Raw genomic sequence first — 7,025 nt, forward strand, 5'->3', positions numbered from 1 at the left:
ATTGGATTGCGAATCGACCTGTTATTGATACAGAATATTCGACAAAACTTCTACATGGTTAACAAATTTCCCATGACATCAGATTTACACTGACAAAGTGACGTTAGGGAAAAGTGTTCACATTCTGTCGACATTATTATCTACAAGCAATCAACAGTTGAATTTGACATGTAAATCCACGTGACTAGCAGCATAAAAGGAGCTTGAAAAACTAACAAAAATCAGTTGAAACTTGTTAATTTTGTCTTATTTAACTAACATACAGTGCGCATTGAAGCACACTTTCTTGAGCGGTAAATTATTTGTTATCGTGTCTTGTTTCTGTAGATCATATTAGTGGTTGTACAGTCTTAACTTTACCTTGGTGAAAAGTGAATTGCCTTTGATATTCTCAAAACTTTTTTCTGGGGAACAAATTTCCTAAGTAAGAGAAACTTTGCGCAAAGCATAAAGTCAGTTTCTCTTACTGGCTTTAACGAAGCCTAGCATAGTTCTTAAATTGCGTCATTGAGCAATTGAGTGCGCTGAAAATCACAAAGTGCGAATTTAGTTACATTTGTTAACTTTGATTAAAGTGCGAATTTGGTTATATTTGTTAACATTGACTATCGGGAAAAGGTCGCCCAGAACAATAAAACCCTGAGAGATAGAAACTGCTTACCCTAACCAGTCGCTAGGACAGTTACCTAGAGCTGCACATAAGGGGTTTTGCATTTTCGAATTATAATTTGAGTTATTAAACCAAACTCAAGCAAAATTTGATTATTTGAAACAAGTTCGTTATTCAGCAAAGCTGATCAATTAGTTATTTCAAATTATTGAGTATCAAGTAATGCAACGGCATTCTAGAGTATAGCGGATAATACAGGTCACAAAAGTTAACTGCAAAAACACAATATCCGGACAGATTTGTAACCGCTGAAACGAACTGGGCGGTGTAAAATTTTCCTTGACTTTGATAGGAGAGCAGCCGTTACATTTGGTCCGCCGACCCGGACAGTGGAAGGCAAACTGCTGTCCAATCTGATGAAGAGAGTGTCAAAGGCACCCCCCAAAGAGAATCAAACAAATCAACACCAACAGGCCAGCGGGGCGAATAAAGAGTGCAATTCAATAAAGAAATTGAATTGCGAACCCTGCTCAAAGGAAACCAACAAAGCAAAAGCGAACAGCAACCAGTCAATTCAAGCAAAACCAGCAGAGAGGAGCTTCAATCAGCAGCTCACAGGTACGAAGCTTCAAGAAATAGTGGAAGAAGTTTACACTAAAACAGGAATTGGCTACAAAATAATTGAAGAATCAGATCGACCCAACAAACTAAAGGTCCTTTACCAACAGACTGTTCACCTTCTGGAAGAAGAAATACCCAAGCAACTGCAGCGTCGAAACAAGCTTATGCCCTATCAAGCTATTTTTGTTGAATAACATCTGAAAGAAGCAAGAAAGTGCAAAGCAATTTTGGACTATCATTGGCTTGCATATATAAGCAAAGGCACGCAACCAGAAATGAATGCAGAGCAAAGCAACGCAACCCAAGCAATGAACGACAGCGAGGGCAACAAAAACTACCCAATGGGCAACCCAGTCGGTCAAAAAGTGCAAAATGGAACAACAGCAAGCGGCCAGGAGACGGAGAATGTTTCTGAAACGTCTTCAGCAAAGCAAAGGCGAGAGGAATGGATGAAAATATTCGCTATCGAATTCGAAACAAAGATGCGAATGGAAGAAGCACGGTTTGAGCGGAGGAAGCTAGAGCTGGAAATGCAAATGAAGGAACTGGAAACCAAGCATCAACTACTGGAGGAAGAGCGCGAGCTAGAGCGCAATGTGAAGAGTACAGCATTAGAGAACGATGATGCTCGTTCCCAATCAACCAGTGCTCAAGACAAATCACCCTTCAACTGGACACCCAAAAAGAGAGATGTCTCTGACTGGGCCAGCAGAATCGAAAACCTTCTAACACCAGATCGATCAACAGCTCACTTCGAAGTAACTCCTGAAGTGAACAGGCAAAGTCACTTCTCACGATATCGCAGTTCACGAGACCGATCATCAAGTGTTGAAGACCGGGACCTTTCCCCTAGAGCTGGTCTGCTACGATACAACAGCTGGTACGTGGGTAGCAGTAGCCTACCAAAGCTCAAGTTGAACAACTTCGATGGGAACCCCCTCGAATGGCCGGAGTGGGCTAGTATGTTCATTGCTACAGTGGATCAACGACCAATACCAGACTCAGAGAAGATGAGCCATCTAAAGACTCTACTGACAGGCAAGGCAAGGTCAGCAATCTCTGGAATGGGCTATTCTGGACAGTTCTATGGTGCTGCATGGAGTATTCTGGAGAGGAAATTTGGAAGGCCTCGTGTGATCATTGATGAACAGCTGGAAAGTCTTCGCAAAGCAAGTCAGGTGAAACCTCACAACTCAACAGGTCTGATCAGTTTCTCAGTTATTTTTTTTAGAATTTTGTGAATGTGCTCAAAGAGTAAAAGCAGATTGGTGATCTGCAATCGAGATCGACACTATATGGCAGTAGATAAACTACCTCAAGTTCTCAAAGAGAAGTGGTGGCTCTATGTTGTTGATAAAGATGAAAATTGGCCTGATCTGATTATGTTTAAAAAGTGGCTATCTATGATAGCATTCGTGCACGAAGGGTTTTCAGCTTTCAAGGTAGAGCGAAGAGAAGAAGACCGAAGAAGCACAAATAGAGACGAACGGTTCTCGAAAACATCAAATTTCAGTGCAAGTTCGAACGTGAAAGAAACGAAGCAAACGCAAAGTGATCACTGTCCGCTAGTTGATGGCACTCCTAAAATATGGAATTGTCCACTATTCAGGAACATGAGTGCGAATGATCGGTACGCAGCAGTGAGGAAGCAACGCTTATGTTACGGATGTCTAGGCAAAGGACATGCAATCAAAGATTGTAAAGTCAATGCGTGCGGCATCAATGGATGCATCAAGAAGCACAACCGATTGCTACATTCAGAAAATCAAATGGACGAGGGCAATCACGCAGTCAATGTAAGCGCAGCAACAATCAACCAGAGTAACGAAGTTACTAGCTTTCTTCAGATAGTTCCTTCTCAATACAGAGCGGTGGCGACAGGCTGAACACATATGCTTTCCTCGATAGTGGATCAACGGTTTCATTCATCGATCAAAGTGTGCAAGAGAAGTTACGGGCCCAAGGCACCGATGTGAAGCTCAACATAGCTGGCATACACGGGACGAAGGATCTGAAGACAGAAAGGGTTCCTCTCAAAATAAAGGGACTACATTCAAAGGTGCATTCAATCGAAGCGTTTGCACACCCGTCAACCTCATTGGGAAACACAAACTACAACTACAACAAATTGAAGCAAAGCTTCAATCACTTGAGTGTTCTACCCAACAAAAGCTTCAACTTGATGGAAGTCGGCATCATCCTTGGTCAAGATGCTTATGAGCTACAACGCCGATTGGAATATAAGATAGGAATACGAAGTGAACCTTTCGCCGTTCTAACAGAGCTGGGATGGGTAGTCAGAGGACCCATAACGGGCAAAAAAAGACAAAATGTTTGTCATTTCGCCTTCACTGAAGATGTGAAAGTGGCTGAGAATATCCAAAGCTGGTGGGACATAGAAACCTATGCTTCCAAAATCAACGTCGTTAGCCAGTCAAAGAAGAAACTGCAGGAACAGAAGATGCTAGAGGGTACGCCGAAGTTCACAGGCGAGCTGTACGAAGTGGGAATGCCGTGGAGTGAACCATAGCCAAACCTACCGAACAATTACAGCTCAGCCTTGGGTCAGCTTTACTCACTGGAGCAAAGATTCCAAAGGGACCCAAACCTGAAGAGTTTGTATCAACAGTCAATAGATACAGACGTAGTAAAGAGATTCGTAAAGATATTGGTCGAATCCGAAATGAAAGGCACCTTCGGGAAGGAATGGTATTTGCCATCCGAGCCAGTGCTAAACCCGAACAAGCCTGGCAAAGTAAGACGTGTTTGCACTGCCGCATCAAAGTACAAAGACATATGCGTAAACGATAAGCTACTAGCAGGACCTGATCTGCTACATGGCTTAATTGGAACATTATTTAAATTCCGTGAAGGACCAATAGCCCTAAGAGCTGACATTGAATCGATGTTTCTACAAGTGCAAGTTCCCGAAGAAGATAGAAGTTGCTTCAGGTTCTTATGGCGTCCAAGAACTAACAAACCTGTTCAGATATACGAATATCAGCGTAACTTAATGGGAGCTAATTGTTCTCCAACTTGCGCAAACTATGCTCTCAAGCGAGTGGGACTGGATAACGAAAAAGAGTGTCCCATTGCAGCAAAGGCAATACAAAACAACTTCTACATGGACGATTTCATTAAATCAGTAGAAACCCCGGAAGAGGCAATTGTAGTCTTCAACCAACTGCATCTTCTTCTCTCACGACATGGATTTGAATTGAAGAAGTGGATAAGCAACAATGATGCAGTCACCTAAGGAATCCCGGAAGACCTGAAATCAATCAGCAACACGAAGCAGGTCGAAGTGGAACCCTATACGGAGGGATCCTCAGTGCTAGGACTGCAATGGACCGTTAATGAGGACAGTCTTCAAGTATGCAGAGGAACAAAAAAGGAAGTTGAAGCACCTATAACCTAAAGGAAGATTTTGTCATTGGTATCTTCAGTATTCGACCCGATCGGATTGTTTGCTCCGTTCAGTGTGCACATGAGGCGACTTCTGAAAGGCATTTGGACTAAGAATGGGCAACTTTGGGACACCGAAGTAGAGCCTGGTGACGAAGCAGAGATCCTGAGATGGAAGGAACAACTTCCAATAGTGGCTGAAACAAGCATCGATAGAAGATACTTCAACAGAGAGAGGGTTAAAGCCGAACTTCATGTGTTTGCTGACGCATCCGAAGACACGATGTGTGCAGTAGTCTATCTACGTTCACAATCAAAGGAATACTCAGTTGATTTAGCATTTGTCATTGGAAAATGCAGAGTGGCACCGATGAGGCATTTTTCAATACCCCGATTGGAATTGCAAGAGGCAGTCATGGCAATGAGGTTGAAGGAACAGATAGTCGAGGAACATGAAATGAAGATAAGTAGTTGCAATTTTTGGTCAGACTCAACTACGGTATTGAAGTGGACACACAGTTCCCACCGTAAACAACAAGTGTTTGTGGCCAATCGAGTAGCCGAGATACTATATACAACCCATGTTTCACAGTGGAAACATGTGAGCTGTATCAACAACCCAGCAGACGTTGGCACCAGAGCAATCAACATTGAAGAACTCAAGAGAAGTGAGTGGCTCAATGGGCCGGCCTGGTTAAAATGACCAGAAAGTGAATGGCCAGAGCAAGTGAACCTAATCTTTGCATCAGATGAAGAGAATATACCCTCATCAGCCTTCATGATACATGCTGAAGAGAAGAAAGCTGTTATTCAGTGGGAACGATTCAGTAATTTTAACAGACTAGTAAATACAGTGGCATACGTACAGCGAGAATTGAACAAACACAAACCAGCACTAGTCGTAGTCAGCATTGAAGAAAGAGAAAAAGCAAAAGCGACGATCTTCAAACTACTACAGCAAGAACAGTTTGGTGAAGAGATGAAATTTCTGAAAACTGAAAAGGAAATTCCAAAAGTCTGCAAAATCTTACCATTTTTACATTTCCTAGATGAAGAAGGACTTGTTCGAGCCAAAGGCAGAATAGGCAAAAGTCAGTTGGACTTCAATGCAAAGCATTCAATTTTGCTACATTGGAAACATCATGCGGTTGAATTATTCTTGCGAAACGAGCACAAGGACAATCAGCACGAGGGCACTGAGCATGTAAGAAACATTTTTCAGCAGAAGATGTAGCACCTAAGCATACGGAACGCCTTAAGATTAATCAAGAACAAGTGCGTTGTCTGCAGAAAAGGCAGAGCGCAAACGATAGCACCAGTCATGACAGATCAACCCGAAGAGCGGTTAGATGCTTCAACAGCTTTCTACAAATGTTGAAGTTGACTACTTTGGCCCTTTCATTGTGAATATTGGGCGAAGAAATGAAAAGCGATGGTTTCTTGACTTGTCTCTTGACTTGTCTAACCATGAGAGCGGTGCATATAGAAGTGGTATCCAAGTTGGACACAGATAGTTGTCTCAATGCAATAATGAGATTTATTGCTCGAAGAAGCAAACCGAATACAATCATCAGTGACAAAGGAACGAACTTTATTGGAGCTGAAAGAGAGTTTGCAGAGTATGTTGCGGCATGGAACAAAGAAGGGATCGCAGAACATCTAATTCAACGAGGAATCAGATGGAAGTTCAACCCACCTGCAGCACCTCACTTTGGAGGAGTATGGGAACGGTTGGTGAGAAGTTGCAAGAAAGCAATGTATGCAGTGTTGGGGAACAGATCAGTCACCGAGGACGTTCTCTCAACAACGATGTGTATTGCTGAGCAGCCTTTGAACGCAAGAACTTTGACTCTAGTCAGTTCAGATGTTAATGACATAGAAGCATTGACCCCCAATCACTTCTTGCTCGGCAATAGGAACGTTTGCTTACCCTACCTACCATGCGCAGAAGAATTTATCGACTATCGAAAGCTCTTTCGACAAACTCAGGCTATGCAAATCTCATATGGGACAGATTTTGGAAAGAATATCTGCACACTCTGAATAATCGACAAAAATGGCGATCTACGTCGAACAAAATCCTTAAAGAAGGCGATCTCGTTTGTTTGATCGAAGACAGCGATAAGCGTGGATATTACAATCTAGGTCGAGTTACGGACACCATCGATGGGTCTGACGGCGTGATTCGATCAGCGATAGTTCGAACGAAGGACGGAGTGTACAAGAGACCAGTAGTGAAGCTCGCCCAAGTACTACCTGGAAAAGAGGTTTTCTAGATGGAAAACGGGGCCGGTGATGTAGCAGCTGAGCTTACTAACTCAATGACCAAATTGAATAGCGCTTCAAGGTCATTTCAAGCATTAAAGCTAGAATAGCGTGACAAGCTAAA

Source organism: Convolutriloba macropyga, unplaced genomic scaffold (genome assembly GCF_964194025.1).
Source record: "Convolutriloba macropyga unplaced genomic scaffold, txConMacr16.3 SCAFFOLD_883, whole genome shotgun sequence".
NCBI classification, from domain to species: domain Eukaryota; kingdom Metazoa; phylum Xenacoelomorpha; order Acoela; family Convolutidae; genus Convolutriloba; species Convolutriloba macropyga.